The sequence below is a fragment of the Melanerpes formicivorus genome, unplaced genomic scaffold (assembly GCF_026170545.1).
Source record: "Melanerpes formicivorus ecotype bairdi unplaced genomic scaffold, bMelFor1.0.p_v2 SCAF_1, whole genome shotgun sequence".
Taxonomy (NCBI): domain Eukaryota; kingdom Metazoa; phylum Chordata; class Aves; order Piciformes; family Picidae; genus Melanerpes; species Melanerpes formicivorus.
Window position 1 is genome coordinate 64126181 of NW_027142353.1, and position 21379 is coordinate 64147559.

Sequence of the window (21379 nt, forward strand, 5' to 3'; positions counted from 1 at the left end):
TCAAAGGTATTTTCCAACCTGGTTGATTCTATTCTATTCTATTCTATTCTATTCTATTCTATTCTATTCTATTCTATTCTATTCTATTCCATTCCATTCCATTCCATTCCATTCCATTCCATTCCATTCCATCCCATCCCATCCCATCCCATCCCACTCCATTCCCAAATAACACATGGTATTTTAGCTCCTGTTGACTGTGTTGGTGCAGTCTTGCAGCATAGTAATTTGCTCTGGGATCCTACTGAAGTTTAAACAGAGAGACAGGTACCCCATGACCTAGCTACCCCAAGAGGGCTGGCCAGGTCCCCAAGCCCATGTCCTGCCCTAGAGATACATGCCCCACTCCCCCTACTAGCAGATACCCCTAAGGAAATGCCAGAAATCAGGCAATGGGCTCCTCCTCTTTCCCTCCCTGCCTCCCTCACGTCACACTTGTTATTAGCCTAAAGACATTCCAGTGGGCACCAGGTCCCCTTGGGCTGTGGATTGTTTCATACAAGTATTTATCACTGCCAGGCTGTTTTAGCAGGCTGGCCCCAAGGAAGTGATGTCCCCTACCTAGAGAGGCTTTCCTCATTAGCCCTGCTCCATCTCCAAGTGGGTGGATCTTCCTGTTTCACAGTGCTGCCCATGCTCAGAGGCTTGCACTGTGCTATTCTCAGATGTAGCAAACAGCAAAAAAACCCCAAAAGCCTCCCTACACTTTAATTGCTTCTCCACTGGTGATGATGCTCAGGGACTGCTACAAACCACAGCCATCCTTTCAGCCCCTTTCTGCTCATCTTCCCCTATGGGTTAACAATGGAGATATCTTCCTTAGCTTCTCCCTGTTTCCCCAGCTCTGGTGGCTGCTGGCCTCCTAATTTTTTGCCAGAGCTGCTCAGCCCTTCCATTATATCTGACTCCCACCTGCAAATAGCTCCTGTGTTCTTCTGTGACATCCAGGTGCTGCACAGGGAGGGATCACAGAGGTAGGGTGGCACGTGCCTTGTGCCCCACCACCCCAGCTGTGCCCTCTCTCCCTGATTTAGCTGTAGATGATGAAGCTAGGAGGTGCCCAGGAGGTGTTTAGGTCTCTCCTCTTTTCAGCAGCTCCCACACAGGTGGCAGACAATGCTCCCCTTGCAGCTGAGGCTGGAAAATAGTGCACAGTCCAACTCGTCTGAGAGGATGTCTGAAATTGGTCAAGGATCATCAAATCATAGACATTTTGATTGGAAGAGACCACTAAGATTATTGAGTCTAGCCATCAACCTAACACCACCATGACCATTAAACCATGTTCCAAAGTGAAGAAACCTGTTCCCCAAAGATGTCTCTGTTTATCCCAGCTCTAAAGGCAAACGACAGAGCAGTTGGGATGGGGGAGCCTCAGGTAAGGTTGCTGCCCAGTTGAAGAAGCTACATCGATATCAATGAAGTGGGGAACTGCCAGGGACCCCTCCCAGGTCTGACACTTGGCTTTGTGTGCCATCAGGCTGCAAGGGTCTATGGCAGTGCTTGGGTACAACGACCACACTCCCATGCAGCTCCCACAACCAAGAGCTACTCTAACTTTGGAGGCAGAATAAGAGAGTCTAGTGACATGGATACGTGTCATCCTGTGCCACATGACCTCCGTGCCACAAAATGTCCCCAGCCCTGTCTGCTCTGCCCAGGGAGATGCAGGCAGCAACACCACATAGTATCATAGTATCAGTCAGGGTTGGAAGGGACCACAAGGATCATCTAGTTCCAACCCCCCTGCCATGGGCAGGGACACCCCACACTGCCTGGCCAGAGCCTCAGCCAGCCTGGGCTTAAACACCTCCAGGGACAGGGCCTCAACCACCTCCCTGGACAACCCATTCCAGGGCTTCACCACTCTCATGGGGAGGAACTTCCTACTCACATCCAGCCTCAATCTCCCCACCTCCAGCTTCATTCCATTCCCCCTAGTCCTATCACTACCTGAGAGCCTGAGCAGTCCCTCCCCAGCCTTCCTGTAGGCCCCCTTCAGATACTGGAAGGCCACAATTAGGTCACCTGGGAGCCTTCTCTTCTGCAGACTGAACAGCCCCAACTCCTTCAGTCTGTCCTCATAGGAGAGGTGCTCCAGCCCTCTGCTCATCCTCGTGGCCCTTCTCTGGACACCTTCCAGCACTTCCACATCCCTCTTGTAATAGGGGCTCCAGAACTGGAGGCAGTACTCCAGGTGGGGTCTCACCAGAGCTGAGTAGAGGGGGAGGATCACCTCCTTTGCCCTGCTGGCCACACTTCTCCTGATGCAGCCCAGGATCTGATTGGCTTTGTGGGCTGCAAGTGCACACTGAGAGTTCCTGTTGAGCTTCTCCTCCCCCAGCACCCCCAAGTCTCTCTCCTCAGGGCTGCTTTCCAGCCAGTCACTGAAGGGCTGGAGCTAAGGGTGGCAGCAGATACTTTCCCTGCCCAGCCAGATGCAGCGCAGCAGAAACAGCCCCAGATCCAGGCACGGTCTGACCTTTCCCGCTGCATTGGAATCACTGACGGGAAGCAGTACCAAGCTCAGAGGGGCAGCACAGCCAGGAGCACTGCTCCCTCCCACGGCAGCACACGGCAGCGGTCTGGCAGCTGCAACAGCCAGGGGTCACATGGAAAGGCTCTGCTGCAATAAAAGGTTAGACCATGGTAACAGCTTAATTTTGACTATAAGTTTTAATTCTGTGTCATGCAGAGCACTTTGACAGAGCCCCTTTAAAGAGGGTTCCAAATCATATCCCAAGTGTCCATTTACATGAAATACAGCATGTATTTATTATTTTCATTCTAGCTCACAAACCTGTTACAAACTAGCTCAGCCACATGTTCCGGTCCTCCTGGAGGACTGGCCCCATGAAGTGCAAATCCGTGTGCTACAGAACAGGCCAGGCAAGATGCTGAGAGAAAGCAGGCGACTGCAGCTGCTGGTGAACACATGTTGATGCCCCTGTACCCAGCACCGGTTAGGCCACACCTTGAGTACTGTGTCCAGTTCATAGTATCATAGTATCAGTCAGGGCTGGAAGGGACCACAAGGATCATCTAGTTCCAACCCCCCTGCCATGGGCAGGGACACCCCACACTAGATCAGGCTGGACAGAGCCTCATCCAGCCTGGTCTTCTGGGCTCCTCAGTTTAAGAACGATATTGAAACACTTGAAGGAGTCTGGTGAGAGGTCTTGAGCACAGCCCTGTGAGGAGAGGCTGAGGGAGCTGGGGTTGCTTAGCCTGGAGAAGAAGAGGCTCAGGGGAGACCTTATTGCTCTCTACAACTCCCTGAAGGGAGGTTGTAGCCAGGTGGGGCTTGGTCTCTTCTCCCAGGCAACCAGCACCAGAACAGGAGGACACAGTCTCAAGCTGTGCCAGGGGAAGTTTAGGCTGGATGTTAGGAAGAAATTCTTCCCAGAAAGAGAGATTGGCCATTGGAATGTGCTGCCCAGGGAGGTGGTGGAGTCACCATCACTGGAGGTGAGACTTGATAGGGTGCTTGGTTGCATGGTTTAGTTGGCTGGGTGGTGTTGGATGATAGGTTGGATGTGATGATCTTGAAGGTCTCTTCCAACCTGGTCTGGTCCATTCCATTCCATTCCATTCCATTCCATTCCATTCCATTCCATTCCATTCCATTCCATTCCATTCCACATTTTCCAATTTCTGAAAGGATAAATGTGCCAGAATGCATGTGCCAGATTATTTGATTTCTCAAGCTCACCAGTGTCTTCAAGGTAAACACTGAGGAATGTCCACGAACACAAGCATTGGCCAAAAGAGCCCTTTGTGCACCTGCATGCCAGTTTTGCCAATTAGTTTTTACCTCTTTCTGAGGGATCCTCCTTTTTTTTTTTTCATGTTACTTGTCCTCCAGTAAGAACTCTGGCTGGCATATATTTATTCCTCTATGAATAACTGAAACCTATCCCTGGGACCTTCTGCTCATTCCAGACATCAGCAAGCTTGCCTCAGTAACTTCAATACAAAGAACAAGCACTGAATAAAAACCTTTTGCTTGAGGAAAGGGGGCTCAGATGGAAGATTTTGTACTCTCTCCTGCAGTTTCCTTCATGTGAACATGTTAACCTCGGTGTGTTGGATAGCCAGACTCACAGGATGTCTACAGCAGAGGCAGGAACAGCATGGGTGTTCCTAAAAGGCAGATCAAAGCCACAGGGCTGTGTGGTGTCCCTGCTCACATCAGCAGCAAGTTAACTGCATTAGTACAGCTGAAATCAGGATTTCATGCATAAGGCTCCCTCAGAGCCAACCTTTCCCTTCATTTAAGAAACAAATCCACTAATCAAAGGAGATTCCCCTTACTTACATTGCACCTTTATATTATAATGTGCCACATTAGTCTTGATTAATTGTGTAGATCTCACTATAGCAAAGCCATCACATGGTAATCTTATTAACTTTAACCCTGAAACTTAGCCCAGCCTGCTTTACAATACAATCTGCTGGCTTCTCACACAAATACCAACAGACCATCTGTTTGTACTGGGGGATAGAAAAACCTTCTCGTAGAGAATTTCTGGAGTGGCTTAGGCAGTTGCAAAGAGCAGTTTTCAAATGCCAACCAGATAGTGGCTTTTAAAGAAGAAAAACATATAAAAGCAAACCAAACCAAGTTCCCAGCTAACATTTCATTACTTTCTCAACACCAAGTAAGCTGTGGGGTTTTTTTGCAAGTGACAAAACAGCACAAAACCTCAGAGTTTTTCCTTTTGTTACATCAGGTTTTTAAGCCTCAGTAGTGGCCTAGTAGTGGGGTTTCTTTTCCTTTCTTTTTTCCCCTTTTTGTGGTTTTTTTTTGAAGAACTGAAATAGTGTCCTTCTGATGCACTTTGCTGTGCCTCCAAAGCCTCCTGCCAGTAGATCAGGTTTCACTTGCTCTAAGCAAGAGCTCGGCATAAAGGGAAACCTCCCGATGACCACCAACACTGCGGCAGGGTATAGCTGTGCATTTGGATGGCAGATTAGCTTCAGAAATGCTACTTTATATTAAACTACCCAAGCTTTCATCAGGGAATGCCTGCAGCAAGCTCTCACAGCCTCTGATAAAAGGCAAGGTTTTCAAAAGGAAGCCCCCAGGTCTGGCTCCCATGCCCGCGCCGATCAAAACGGGGACGTCTGGCCCTCAGGTTTTAGCCCCACACAGTGGCCTGCAGAACAGAGGCACTTCGGTAACAGCATGTACTCTGAGCAGAAATAAACAATGTACATGATTGGAAGACTAGAAAACATATGGGGGGGGGGGGGAATGAAGTTGTTTAGCCTCAGAAAAAGGTGGTCTGAGTGGGGCCAGGAAAAAGAGCCCTTGAGTAGATAGATAAATCATTGCTGCCAAGGGGAAATGTTATGTGCCTCTGCATAGATTCATACAGACCAAAACATGACAGGCTCGTGATAGATGCCAGATAGAAGTGTTTAATAGAAAGGATAATATGAGGCTAGACTTCCTGAGGAAGGTATGGGATATGAAGGTCCTCAAGATGTGGTGAGGCTCCTGTCAGAAGTTATACTGGTGCATTTTATCTGTCTACAGCCAGTGGAATAGAATAGATGCCTGCATGGGTCCTCGCAGGAAGACAAAGTGTAGAAAACAAGCAGAAAGTTTTCATGGAGAGAAAGAAAATCAAAGCAATCAGTAAATACAGTTTTGTGGACCTTAAGTCAATGAATGCTCACCAATTCACATGAGCATCACCCACTCCCACCCCCACCCCAGAGTGCAGCTACTCAAATCACCCGTTCCCATACCATAAAAACACAGCAGGAGTCCTGAGAGAGCTGGGTTTGTCCCGGCTGTCTTCTCTACTCCTTCAGTCTTTTTCCTGGGGAGTGAAGTTAAGGAAATCTTCCATTTGAGCCTCTTTTCCTCAAGCAAAAGGTTTTCATTCTGTGCTGGCTCTTTTGTGTTACAGTTACCGAGGCATGCTTGCTAATCGCTGGAATGATCAGAAGGTCCCAGAGATACCTGAATCCAGCCCGGAGCATGTCTAAGTTGATGTCTTTGTTCACTTCACAAAACCAAACAGGAGAAGCTTGTGTGAGGATTAGATATCTGCAATTCAATCCAGATGATGGCTTTATTATGGAAAACCATCCCTCTCCATACCACCCAGAAAGACAGGCACCAAGGGATGAAGCACCCCGGGCTCCTGTTCCACCCCAGTTGAAGCTGCAGGCTTTAAAGGCAGAGTTAAAAGAAGATGTAGAGCTACTGCAGGAGACAGGCTTAACAGTGTGTGAACACCATGTGCTTCTAAGGATATTTAAAGGATTAAGGGAGCATTAAATGTTTGTCTATCTTTGTTGCTCAGCACAGCTTCAGTGCTGGAAGACAACATGAAAGAAGACATTTCCCCTTCTTAAACACCGGAAGGGGGTTCCTAAAACAATAGCTGGAAAAACACAGGCATGACCTAACAGATTGGTCCACAAAGATGCTGGATGATTCTTATCAGATGGGTGAAGAACATGCCATTCTGCAGAATAAAATGGTGATAGTTCAAAATCTAAAATATCAGTAAACAATCCTCAGCATGGTCAGAAAAAGGCAGTTCAGGATTCCTCTCCAGGAAAGACAAGCAGCCTGACTGGTGGTTTCAGCTTCTCCTGCTGCACTGGGCTGTGGGTTAATTGGCCAGTAGCAGAGAGTGCATGGCCTCTCCAAGGAGCAGTTCTCTTGAGCAGCTGGCATGGTCACCTGTTTGGCTGCTGCTGTTAAATCTGCCTTGTGCCTAGAATCAGAGTTCTTAAGTTCCCAAACAGGGAACTTCCTCTATAACCTTTTAGGAGAAAGCAACACTGAGACAGAAATACACTTGATGAGATCCTGAAGTTGCTGGGGGGAAGGATTAATAGGGATTCAAGTAAATCCAGTGCCTTAGCTTGCAAGGGAAGGAATACAGAGTGCCTCAGGAAAACAAGAGATCTTTCTCAAAGAAGTTATGACTTTATAACTGATTTTTACTGAATGGACAAACATCTGTGGAATGGAATGGAATGGAATGGAATGGAATGGAATGGAATGGAATGGAATGGAATAGAATAGAATAGAATAGAATAGAATAGAATAGAATAGAATAGAATAGAATAGAATAGAATAGAATAGAATAGAATGGAATGGAATGGAATGGAATGGAATGGAATAGAATAGAATAGAATAGAATGGAATGGAATGGAATGGAATGGAATAGAATAGAATAGAATAGAATAGAATAGAATAGAATAGAATAGAATAGACCAGGTTGGAAATTACCTTTGAGATCATCGAGTCCAATCTATCATCCAACACCATCTAATCAACTAAACCATGGCACCAAGCACCCCATCCAGTCTCTTCCTAAACACCTCCAGTGATGGTGACTCCACCACCTCCCTGGGCAGCACATTCCAATGACCAATCTCTCTTTCTGGGAAGAACTTCTTCCTAACATCCAGCCTAAACCTCCCCTGGCACAGTTTGAGACTATGTAATCTTGTTCTGGTGCTGATTGCCTGGGAGAAGAGACCAACCCCCACCTGGCTACAGCCTCCCTTCAGGGAGTTGTAGAGAGCAAGAAGGTCTCCCCTGAGCCTCCTCTTCTCCAGGCTACGCAACCCCAGCTCCCCCAGCCTCTCCTCATAGGGCTAAAGTGGTCTTAAATTAACTCAGTGTGTTCCTGATCCCAAGCTACTCTGCTTATCTTAGGTGGCCTTGGAGACGTTGGCAAGGTTGTGGCACACATCCCGCAGCAACTACTCCTGACACCAGAGTTCAGCTGTGCATATGGCTGCAGCCTTGTTCTGGGCTTTTGTGTCTCCAGCATCATCTTCTCAAAATGCCAGGGCCAGTGCCTCTGCAAGCCTCTTTAGAAGGCAGACTGATGGCTGGTCTCTGCATGAAGGAGCATCTCTTCCAGCTGCATTTGGGGCTTTTATGGATTATTCTTCACTGATCTTCTTTTATTCATTGTAGAAGGGGTAGAGCAAAGGCAAAAACCTTGCTCATTATATCTTTCCCCTCTCCTGCTCCAGCCTATCTCTCTGAAAGATGTCACCACTGAAACAGTTGATTTGGACAAATAGAAATTTGATTTGCTCCTCAGAGAATAAAGAAGAATCCTTTGTAACAGCAAATACTCTGAGCAAACAGAGCCCTGATTTCCTCAGCTGCCCATCACCTAACACAGCTGCATTACTTGTGAGGGTAGAGAGGCTCTGCAGAGAGACCTCGACAGGCTGGACAGATGGACAGAATCCGATGGCATGAGACTGAACACATCCAAGTGCCAGGTTCTGCACATCGGCCACAACAACCCCATGCAGTGCTACAGGCTGGGGTCAGAGTGGCTGGAGAGCAGCCAGGCAGGGAGGGACCTGGGGGTACTGGTCGATGGTAGGCTGAACATGAGCCTGCAGTGTGCCCAGGCAGCCAGGAGGGCCAATGGCATCCTGGCCTGCATCAAGAACGGTGTGGCCAGCAGGAGCAGGGAGGTCATTGTGCCCCTGTACACTGCACTGGTTAGGCCACACCTCGAGTCCTGTGTCCAGTTCTGGGCCCCTCAGTTTAGGAAGGAGGTTGACTTGCTGGAACGAGTCCAGAGAAGGGCAACAAAGCTGGGGAGGGGTTTGGAACACAGCCCTGTGAGGAAAGGCTGAGGGAGCTGGGGTTGCTTAGCCTGGAGAAGAGGAGACTCAGGGGTGACCTTATTGCTCTCTACAAATACCTGAAGGGAGGTTGTAGACAGGCAGAGGTTGGTCTCTTCTCCCAGGCAGCCAGTACCAGAACAAGAGGACACAGTCTCAGGCTGCACCAGGGGAGGTTTAGTCTGGAGGTCAGGAGGAAGTTCTACACAGAGAGAGTGATTGGCCATTGGAATGTGCTGCCCATGGAGGTGGTGGAGTCACCATCACTGGAGGTGTTCAGGAGGAGACTTGACAGGGAGCTTGGTTGCATGGATTAGTTGATTAGGTGATGTTGGATGATAGGTTGGACGCGATGATCTTGAAGGTCTCTTCCAACCTGGTTTATTCTATTCACAGGACTTACACTGAAGAACAGAACTTTGTTCATCTTCACTATCACCACAGTATAAATCTGCAACGTGTTCAGTTTTGTATTAGGCTCAATCTGAGTGTGCATGTGCTCTATGGAATATTATCCTAGCATTTTCACAATGGGCCCTGAGCTGACAGATGCTCAGGGTACTGAACAACATATTCACACAGCCAAAGGTTTTAAGTCTTGTCCATGAAGAAATGTTTGAACAGAATGAGAACATTTCTCTCCTGTCATTCTTTTCCCTTCTAAAAGTGAATTAATATTTCTTCCTGGGGACACCAATCCATCCTACATTAACATCCCTGAAGTCTTGCCATTACAATGCATTCTCATGACCCTTCTCTGGGGAGGGATCACACCTCCATTTTTTGGGAGCAGGCATTGGTAGTATCACAGTATCACAGTATAACTAAGGTTGGAAGAGACCTCGAGGATCATTGAATCCAACCTATAAACACAGACCCCATGACTAGACCATGGCACCAAGTGCCACGTCCAGTCTCCTCTTGAACGCCTCCAGGGATGGGGACTCCACCACCTTCCTGGGCAGCACATCCCAGTGACAAATGACTCGCTCGGTGAAGAACTTTCTCCTCACCTCCAGCCTAAACCTCCCCAGGTGCAGCTTGAGACTGTGTCCTCTTGTTCTGGTGCTGGTTGCCTGGAAGAAGAGACCAACCCCTTCCTGCCTACAACCACCTTTCAGGTAGTTGTAGAGGGCAATGAGGTCTCCCCTGAGCCTTCTCTTCTTCAGGCTAAGCAACCCCAGCTCCCTCAGCCTCTCCTCTCAGGGCTGTGCTCAAGGCCTCTCCCCAGCCTTGTTGCCCTTCTCTGGACACGTTCAAGTGTTTCAATGTCCTCCTTAAACTGAGGGGCCCAGAACACAGGTAGGCACAGGTAATGCCCTCGGGGTAAAGAAGTATCTTCACCTTGGGAAATTCCACTCTGTTTTGGTAGAGACATTTGATGTTAAACTTCTGTTAGCTCACTTTTCAGTTTCCTTATGCTGGAAAGCACGTTGGCAACGTTCCAGCACAACTGAAGCATCTGAGGGAGCTGTGAAGCACACGTGGATGGTTCAAGCCAGGGCTCGTTCCGAATTCCTGCTGCCTTGAGGCACTGCCAACCCCTCGAGCACCTCTGCTCTGTGCAGTTGCTTTTGTAACTGAGTTGGCCAAAGTAAATGTGTCCCAGACAAAGCATCAGCCTCCAACCTGTCTCTGCTCACGAACCACCCAAGCTTGTCTATCAGCGTGCTGAGGAGGGGCTGAATCTATTGGCAGAGCAGCAGCAGACATTGCCTTGAGACATTGCTGAGCTGCCAGAGCAGCTGCAGCTGGGAGATGGTGGAGTTCTGTGCTTCACATCACAGTCCCATCACACCACTCTGGGGCCCCTATGATATACGAAGGGATGCCATCAGCAAGCAGGGGGGAAAAAAGAGGTTGCCTTAGGCTTCTTTCTTCTCCCTCCACAGTAGTGCCAACAGATCCAGCACTAAAACTTACTTAATTTTCAGAGGCAAGTATTCCCTAGCTGAAAAATGAGGGCTATCATCTTCCACCCATAAACTCCCCAACAGCAGTGTATGTCCCTTAAAATCTCTCAGACAAATTGGAGAGACATGAGGCCCTTGCCTTTCAAGAGCAGGAAAGAGGATACTGGATGGTACTCCTGCTCTTTATCTTTTGAACCAAAAACATGAGACAGTGATCCTTTCAAACATCCCAGACCCAACCCACACAGACATGCAGATAGGGATGAGTGTATTACGACCATCACCCTCCTTGAGGTATAGTACTGAAGGCTCAGGGGTCACAGACTGCAGATGATAGTGAGGTGATTTATTACATTTGCATAAGATAATTAACACTGAGTTTGGGCCTTCACAAATAAGAATCACAGAATTGTGAGGGTTGGAAGGGACCTCAAAGATCATTGAGTTCCATCCCTGGTCAGTGCTGCTGCGCATGAGTTTTCCCTTGGAGCTGCAGTGTCTATGGTGTGTCCTTTTCCTTTGGATCGTGCTGCCTTATCCACAACTTAGATTATGAAACCTGCAGTTCCTGGAGCCTGCCACCGACGGGAGACCTAGGGACCGTCGCCAAATTCCTGCCCTGCCCTCGTGAGTACAACCTGGTGTTCTCCTAGGTGTCCCCGAAGGTTCCTGGCTTGCCACTGCTTATCACAGTCTCACAGTATAACTAAGGTTGGAAGAGACCTCGAGGATCATCGAGTCCAACCTATCAACACAGTCCCCATGACTAGACCATGGCACCAAGTGCCACATCCAATCTCCTCTTGAACACCTCCAGGGATGGGGACTCCACCACCTCCCTGGGCAGCACATTCCAATGACAAATGACTCGCTTGGTGAAGAGCTTTCTCCTCACCTCGAGTCTAAACCTCCCCTGGCACAGCTTGAGACTGTGTCCTCTTGTTCTGGTGCTGGTTGCCTGGGAGAAGACACCAACCTCTTCCCAGCTACAACCACCTTTCAGGTAGTTGTAGAGGGCAATGAGGTCACCCCTGAGCCTTCTCTTTCCAGGCTAAACAACCCCAGCTCCCTCAGCCTCTCCTCACAGGGCTGTGTTCAAGGCCTCTCCCCAGCCTTGTTGCCCTTCTCTGGACACGTTCAAGTGTCTCAATGTCCTTCTTAAACTGAGGGGCCCAGACCTGGACACAGGACTCAAGGTGTGGCCTAACCAACGCAGAGTACAGGACACAATGACTTCCCTGCTCCTGCTGGCCACACCATTCCTAATGCAGGCCAGGATGCCATTGGCCCTCTTGGCCACCTGGGCACACTGCTGGCTCCTGTTCAGGCGGCTGTCAATCAGCACCCCCAGGTCCCTCTCTGTTTGGCAGCTCTCCAGCCACTCTGACCCCAGCCTGTAGCTCTGCATGGGATTGCTGTGGCCAAAGTGGGGTGAAGCAGTTTTGTGGCTCAGCCTTTCCCATTTCCTGAATTCTCTAAATTGTACTAAAGTTGCCCAGAAGCATCCTGGTAGAATTTGCAACCCACTAGAACCTGTAAGTAATCAAATCAGTTTCATACCTAATTTTGGGGTGGGGTTGTGGGGGAAAATAAAGATAACTATATAATTGCTGCCTCGTTAATTCAGCCCCTATCAAATCACTCAGTGCCAAGTGCTGAGACCTCAGAAAATCCCCCTCCTAATGGCCAGCAATATACAAACCCAGTCAAGTGGTAGTCTAATAAGCCACAGAGCTTTCAAATGTAACTCCTGTAAGTAATTGATGTTTGCCAGATTGGAGACCATTACACAGATGGCAAGTAGCTGCTGAAGTGTTGCAGTCCAAACCTGCAGACAGCCAGACAGCTGCTGTGATGTATTTGGGTCTTCAGGAGAAAAAACACAATACTACCTTATTTGAAGTGATGTAAAAATTGTTCTAAATCTAGAATCTGTTTTGCAGCATGTAAGGGAAGTCCTGGCCCTAGAGCATAAGGAATGCAGCACACAGCAGGCGAGGCAGCCACACATCCTCCAGAACAGGGTGCCTGCATCTTCACAGTCTGCTACAGCACTGGCCTGCATCAGGACCAGTGTGGCCAGCAGGAGCAGGGAAGTCATTGTGCCCCTGGACTCAGCACTGGTTAGGCCACACATTGAGTCCTGTGTCCAGTTCTGGGCCCCTCAGTTTAGGAAAGATGATGAGCTGCTGGGAGGTGTCCAGAGAAGGGCAACAAAGCTGGGGAGGGGTTTGGACACAAGCACTATGAGTAGAGGCTGAGGGAGCTGGGGTTGCTTAGCCTGGAGAAGAGGAGGCTTAGGGGAGACCTTACTGCTCTATACAACTACCTGAAGGGAGGTTGTAGCCAGGTTGGGGTTGGTCTCTTCTCCCAGGCAACCAGCACCAGAACAAGAGGACACAGTATCAAGCTGTGCCAGGGGAGGTTTAGGCCAGATGTTAGGAAGAAATTCTTCACAGAAGGAGTGATTGGCCATTGAAATGTGCTGCCCAGGGAGGTGGTGGAGTCACCATCACTGGAAGTCTTCAAGAAGAGACTGGATGGGGTGCTTGGTGCCATGGTTTAGTTGATTAGATGGTGTTGGGTGGTAGGTTGGACTCAAAGATCTCAAAGGTCTTTTCCAACCTGGTCTATTCTATTCTATTCTATTCTATTCTATTCTATTCTATTCTATTCTATTCTATTCTATTCTATTCTATTCTATTCTATTCTATTCTATTCTATCCTGTTCTGTTCTATTCTGTTCTGTTCCATTCCATTCTAATTTACCTTGTCATCCTTGGGCTGCACTGTTACCGTTGCTTAGCTATAAGCAAAGGCATGCTACAGTACAGTGCAATAAATCAGCATCTGCAGAGACCATTAAAATTTCAAAGCATAAGGCAAAGAAGAGCCAGGTGAAATGCCTGACTCCAGCCACCAGTTTGTGCACACTGGGATCCTGATGCACTCATGATCCTGTCTGATATTGACCACCTCATAGTATCATAGTATCAGTCAGGGTTGGAAGGGACCACAAGGATCATCTAGTTCCAAACCCCCTGCCATGGGCAGGGACACCCCACACTATATCAGGCTGGCCAGAGCCTCATCCAGCCTGGCCTTAAACACCTCCAGGGATGGGCCCTCAACCACCTCCCTGGACAACACATTCCAGGGCTTCACCACTCTCATGCTGAAGAACCTCCTCCTCACATCCAAGAACCTCCTCCTCACATCCATCATCTCACTGCTCTGTGAGCAGCCAAGAGCTGGTGGTGGGAGCAAGGACAAGAAAGCACTACACAGGCAGAGCAGCAAGCAGAAGAAATCTTCTGGCCATCTGAAGTGCTGTGTAACAGGTAGCAAGCTATAGCGTGCAGGATCGGGGCGCGTTCAGCGCTCCGTAACACTCCGCACCAATACGTGTGTGCCTGCATGAAAAACAAAAGCAATCAAGCAACAACAAAGAATATCAGAGGCCCAACTGATCACAAGTTTCTGCTTCTATCAGACACAGGGTGGGGGCAAGGCAAAAGCACTGTAAGGGTGGCATCATAGCCAGCAAAGAACCACACCATGAGCGAGCCAGGCTGACCACTCTGACCACGTTAATCTCACGTACAGGAATCTTGGAGACACGGTAACAGTGTAAGTGTAGCTGTAAGTCCCTCTCTTGGTTTTGATTAGTTTCCAGCTTTGACAGCACAGGCATCATGCATCAGTAGGACTGAACCCATGCATGTGCCCCATGACCATCTTGTAACAGATGTTCTGCAACCACAGGCAGCTCCAGCTTCAAATCACAGCCACAGCACGTTGTTCTTCATCAGCCTCTCCACATGTGCCACTGCTCTCGCTGTTTCTGACCTCATACTTTATCAGCTGATGGAGCTTGACAAAAGGAGCACATGCCACCTCCAGTGTGATTTGACGGTTATACATTGCAGTAGAACCTCACCAGTGACAGTCCATCCTTCCCAGGGCGCTGAAAATCTTTTATCAGCTGCCCACTGCCCTGAAGCTGCACATCAAGGAGACAAGAAAATGTAATAAATCTGAGAAGCATTTTAGTGAATCAAAGGGAGAGGCAAGGGTGTCTCTGGCTGTGTGGTTTTCAGAACAATCATAGGACAGAGTCATGCTGCAAATGTGTTGGACTCACTGGTGTGGACTGCTGGTGTGGAAAGCACAGTGTGTGAAGCTGCCATTGCCATGAATTATTTAAAGTGGTGGCTGACAAGGAAAAGGAATAGAGGAGTACAGTGGGGAAAATATGGGAGATGCTCTGAGCTCCAGCATGGAGAGCTGGTTTTAGGGTGGATATGGATTTTAATGTTGGGTCTGGAGTCATGAGGACAAAGTAACTTTGAGAAGGGATTATAGCTCTCACTCCCTTGTTATAGTCCTTTTAAATGACCACACTGGGTTGTGTGATGGGGAAGAGGGGGAGGGAGGGGAATGTCTTATCAGAATGTGCTATCAGCTGTTCCATGTAAGGGCATTTTCAGAATACAGAATACAGAATTAACTAGGTTGGAAAAGACCTTTGAGATCATCAAGTCCAACCTGTCACCCAACAGCATCTAATCAACTAAACCATGGCACCAAGCATCCCATCCAGTCTCCTCTTAAACACCTCCAGGGATGGTGACTCCACCATCTCCCTGGGCAGCACATTCCAATGGCCAATCTCTCTTTCTGTGAAGAACTTCTTTCTGACATCCAGCCTAAACCTCCCCTGGTGCAGCTTGAGATTGTGTCCTCTTGTTCTGGTGCTGGTTGCCTGGGAGAAGAGACCAACCCCCACCTGGCTACAACCTCTCTTCAGGTAATTGTAGACAGTAATAAGGTCTCCCCTGAGGCTTCTCTTTTCCAACTCCCTCAGCCTCTCCTCATAGGGCTTATGCTCCAAACCTCTCCCCAGCCTTGTTGCCCTTCTCTGGACACATTCAAGTGTCTCAAAATCTTTCCTAAACTCAGGGGCCCAGAACTGGACATAGTACTCAAGGTGTGGCCTAACCAGTGCTGAGTATAGGGGCAGAATGACCTCCCTGTTCCTGCTGGCCATACTGTTCCTGATGCAGGCCAGGATGCCATTGGCCTTCTTGGCCACCTGGGCACACTGCTGGCTCATGTTCACCATAATATCGACCAGTACCCCCCCCAGGTCCCTTTCTGCCTGGCCAAAGACTTCAGCAGGGGAGAATGCTTTCTCAGAAAGAATAATTTGACCACATGGTCCTGCTTCATGGTCCACCCTTTGACCACAGTAGAAGTGCAATTCCTCCTCTGTTGTGCTGGCACCAGGTACGTTAAACAAGGTGCCACAGACCACAATCAAACACCCCCACAAGACCCCTGTGAGCAGGTTGTGCCAAGACTGTCCCTAGCTTTAGGAAGCACTGTGCTCACGGTGTGAGTCATGACAGGCCTGTGTTTAGCTGTGCAGCAGCAAAGCCAGGGAGTTTCAGGGAACACCTGGATTTGCAACATCTGGCATGTTCATCCACCATATAGCAGACATATGGACTACACACACACACAGAGCTGAAAAGTCCCTTACTCAACAGACACGTAGTTTAATTACAACAGACACAAATACTGCCCTCCTTTCCTGCCCAAGGACTGAGGCAGAAGTTTTACTTCCCCTCACTTAATCATGTTTTATGATACATGAAATTATGCTCTTTTTGCTGTCTTCACCACAGCTTTGACAGCCTCTAAACACCAAAGAAGGCCAGGATATGTAATTTAAGGTTCTTAGGTGCTAGAAATAAAAGTTACATCCAAGTACTATTACAGAAAGTATTGGAGGATGTCATAAAATCACAGAATCACTAAGGTTGGAAAAGACCTCAGAGATCATCAAGTCCAACTTAGCCCCAAACATAGTTTCATAGTTTCATAGTTTCATTCAGGGTTGGAAGGGACCACAAGGATCATCTAGTTCCAACCCCCCTGCCATGGGCAGGGACACCCCACACTAGATCAGCCTGGCCACAGCCTCAGCCAGCCTGGGCTTAAACACCTCCAGGGACGGGGCCTCAACCACCCCCCTGGACAACCCATTCCAGGGCTTCACCACTCTCATGGGGAAGAACTTCCTCTTCATTAAAGATGAACACAGATAATTTTACTGTTTATCCATGATGTTAATTTTCTCTTACTGCTTCCTGTGTTTAAAACTGCAGCAGAACATTCCCTCACAAAAATGATGATGCTTGTAAGATAACGAAAAGGGATGTAGCAAGCCAAAAGATGTTCACAGACTGAACTGTGCTTATTTTACATTGGTTATAAAACAGTCTTGTGAATTGTCCCTAATTTGGTTTGGTTATGTCAAGGCCTTTATTTAATTCTCCATCACTTGTAAGAGCCCTGAGGTAAGTCCCTTCAGAGAGAGACAACTCTGACTCACTTTGAAAATGTGGTATTGTTGAGCAGGAAGACTCACTGAGCAGACTGCTTGTTTCTTTCAGCAGCAGGAGAGATCCAGGAGGTGATTAGCTTTGTTCTCATTTACAAAGCACCAGTGGGAATTCCTAAAGGGTTTCACAGGCCCTGGGGATAAGGCCAAGAACAAAACAGGGCAGTGAAAAGCAAATAGAGCACTTCATCAATAAACTACTTAAAGATGCCACATCAATAGCAAATTAGGAAGAATGGAAGGCACTCTTCATACTTCCACACAGTAAAGGAAGTTTATGTCTTGTTTTTAGGCTTACTTGACTTTTTCCAAACAACTGCACCTCTATCAAACTATGCTTGGCAAAGGGAGTGGAGGCAACACCACGAGGTGATTTGATAAGCTATGAAAGGGAGAAAGGAACTGATCCACGCTAGCTCTACAGCAGCAACCTTTCCCAAGGGTTGCTACTGTCAATAACTCCATCCTCAGAAAGGCAGGGAAAACAGCCCACCAGGAGGAGAAGGCTACCAAGAACTGTGTGACTGCTTACCAGGAATGCAAAACTACTGCTTCTACAGCATTCCCTGTCCAGTTGTCTCTGGCGAGGTCACCGGCTGCTAACCCAGACATAGCTGGGGACGGAAAGCTAAAGAGAAGAGGACAGAATATCACACTGCTATCTTATTTTCCACTGAAAGTTCTGCTGCCCCTAACTAGAGAAATAAAGTTAAAATCAACATTAAAAAAAATAATAGGCTAGGCTAGACTAGACTAGACTAGACTAGAATAGAATAGACCAGGTTGGAAGAGACCTTCAAGATCATCCTGTCCAACCTATCAACCAATCCAACCCACCTAAACAACTAACCCATGGCACCAAGCACCCCATCAAGGCTCCTCCTGAGCACCTCCAATGATGGTGACTCCACCACGTCCTCAGGCAGCCCATTCCAATGGGCAATCACTCTCTCTGGATAGAACTTCTTCCTAACATCCAGCCTAAACCTCCCCTGGCACAGCCTGAGACTGTGTACTCTTGTTCTGGTGCTGGCTGCCTGGGAGAAGAAAGCAAGCCCCACCTGGCTACAACCTCCCTTCAGGTAGTTGTAGAGAGCAAGAAGGTCTCCCCTGAGCCTCCTCTTCTCCAGGCTAAGCAACCCCAGCTCTCTCAGCCTCTCCTCATAGGGCTTGTGTTCCAAGCCCCTCACCAACTTCATTGCCCTTCTCTGGACATGCTCCAGCAACTCAACATCCTACCAAAACTGAGGAGCCCAGAACTGGACACAGGACTCAAGGTGTGATTCTGTGTGGCCTAACCAGTGCAGTGTACAGGGGCAGAATGACCTCCCTGCTCCTGTTGGCCACACTGTTCCTGATGCAGGCCAGGATGCCATTGGCCCTCCTGGCCACCTGGGCACACTGCAGGCTCATGTTCAGCCCACCATCGATCAGCACCCCCAGATCCCTCAGCACAGGTGTATTGATCCTTTCATTGTCATAATCTTGAAGCATTTTGTTTGGGTTTTAATACTATCATAAATCACTAGCAAGTAGCTTAGTTTTAAACCTAAACCTCTCACTTCTAACCAGAAAAGAGAGTTTTCACTTCAGAAAAGCCTCCATAAACTCAATTTCCTAGGCTAAAAAAAAGCCTCCCCACTATTAGACAAACTCATTTGCCAATTTAAAAATGTTTTGTTCAGAAGATTGAATTAAAAGCACAGAAGAAAAACCCCCACCATGCTTTGACAAAGCTGTGTTTTCAAGTTTAAACCAGCTTCAAAACCCTCCCACATCAACCTTGCTTAACAGCAGCCAATAGACACTAAATGAAAAGAGCAAGAGAGGCAATTTCCCAGCTACATTGTGCAGTCTCAGGCAGGGCTACTGCAACCCTGCTTATGTTCACAGGCTGCTGCTCTGGAGTTACATTCTGATGACAGGAACAAAACAGGAAACAACAGAAAGAGATAAATCAACTCATTCACTCCTTGGAACACAAGGAGGGTGATGTTTCAGTAAGCAGTTTACAGCCACAGAGTACTGAGATGTTTAGGAGACAGAGAGTTTATGCTGTTTTGAACAGTTTTCCAGAACATCCATTTGGACTGATGCTCCTAACATCAGGTATTCTCTTTACCAACAACCAGGCCTGACTGGAAACCCACCTGCCTACTGCTATGTCCCCAGGGTTTCAGTTTCTTTGCCTCATGTAATTTTTTCCAGAAGAGCTGTGCATTTGGAAGGCACCTTTGTGCTGGCTATGGGAGGCTTAAGATACAATATCCCAGTCTTCATAAGCCACGCCAAGAGATCTTCTCTTCCTCACCAAATTGCTCCAAGGATCTGCACATACCATGGCTCATCCTGCAGAACATTTGATACCAAGCTGCAAAGCTTCTTGACCACACATTGTCACATATGCACACAGGCTGACAGACACTTCACTCCCTGCAAGCACAGGGGGGATCCACGCCAGCACCCTGCAGACTGCTGTGATCTTTGACCTGGTATGTTCCACAGCTCCTGCCCCCACCCAGCTGAAGGGTAACCTCAGTGGGGACTCTTGAGCAGACATGTAGAATTAAAAGTTTCAGGAGCACAACTATTTTTCATGATGGGTACACACCTGGGACAAGAGGGGAGTCTCAGTAGTGGCCCTAGCACAAATGAGAGGACTTCAAGGTGAACCCTTCAGAGAGACCACGTCCTTGCTCTTAGCAGTGACCAGCATGAGCCAGCGTGAGCCAGGGAGGGAACCTGAGATCTCCTGCTCTCCTCTGGTTTCCAGGAAGCCAATCACACAGCACTTACAGCATGGCCAAGGGATCAGGCCCAGCCAGCATGGATTTAGGAAGGGCAGGTCCTGCCTGACCAACCTGATCTCCTTCTATGATCAGGTGACCCGCCTGGTGGATGTGGGGCAGGCTGTGGATGTAGTCTACCTGGACTTCAGCAAGGCTTTGACACCATCCCCCACAGCAAACTCCTGGCCAAGCTGTCAGCCCCTGGCTTGGACAGCAGCACTCTGAGCTGGGTTAGGAACTGGCTGGAGGCCGAGCCCAGAGAGTGGTGGTGAATGGTGCCACATGCAGCTGGCAGCCAGGCACCAGTGCTGTCCCCCAGGGATCAGTGCTGGGCCCCATCCTGTTCAATAACTTTATCGATAATCTGGATAAGGGCACTGAGTCCATCATCAGTAAATTTGCAGATGACACCAAGCTGGGGGCAGGAGTTGATCTGTCAGAGGGTGGGAGAGCTCTGCAGAGGGACCTCGACAGGCTGGACAGATGGGCAGAGGCCAAGGGCATGAGATTGAACACATCCAAGTGCCAGGTTCTGCACATTGGCCACAACAACCCCATGCAGAGCTACAGGCTGGGGTCAGAGTGGCTGAGAGCAGCCAGGCAGAGAGGGACCTGGGGGTGCTGGTTGATAGTAGGCTGAACATGAGGGAGCAGTGTGCCCAGGTGGCCAAGAAGGCCAATGGCATCCTGGCCTGCATCAGGAAGAGTGTGGCCAGCAGGAGCAGGGAGGTCATTCTGCCCCTGTACACTGCACTGGTGAGGCCACACCTTGAGTCCTGTGTCCAGTTCTGGGCCCCTCAGTTTAGGAAAGATGCTGAGTTGCTGGAAGGTGTCCAGAGAAGGGCAACAAAGCTGGGCAGGGGTCTGGAGCATAAGCCCTATGAGGAGAGGCTGAGGGAGCTGGGGTTGCTTAGCCTGGAGAAGAGGAGGCTCAGGGGAGACCTTCTTGCTCTCTACAACTACCTGAAGGGAGGTTGTAGGCAGGTGGGGGTTGGTCTCTTCTCCCAGGCAACCAGCACCAGAACAAGAGGACACAGTTTCAGACTGAGGCAGAGGAAGTTTAGGCACAAGGTGAAAAGAAAGTTCTTCCCAGAAAGAGTAATTGGCCATTGGAATGTGCTGCCCAGGGAGGTGGTGGAGTCACCATCACTGGAGGTGTTCAGGAAGAGCCTGGGTGAGGCACTTGGTGCCATGGTTGAGTTGATTAGATGGTGTTGGGTGATAGGTTGGACTCGATGATCTGAAAGGTCTTTTCCAACCTGGTTAATTCAATCCTATTCTACTCTAAAAAGGGAGGCGGTGGCCGATCCCGTACCCTGGGAACACACGCTGCCTGGCTCCCCTCTCTCAGCTCTTCTCGCCCCGCCTAGGCCGGAGGGTGCGGAGCCCGCAGTTGGCGTCGCGGGGGTGTGGCGAGGGGAGGCCAAGCACAGCTCCCTCACCCTACCTTCACCTTGCATCCTTCAGCCCCGCGAGGTGTGGGAGCCGCATGCCGCCCCTGCCCCTCAGCCTCCCTATCGGGACCACAGCCTGAGGCAGAGGAAGCGGCGGCGGCAGCAGCGCCTCCCCACCCTGCCCCCGCCGCAGCCCCGCAGCCCGCGGGCTCAGCCCCCCGCCGCCGCCCCGCCTCAGACCGC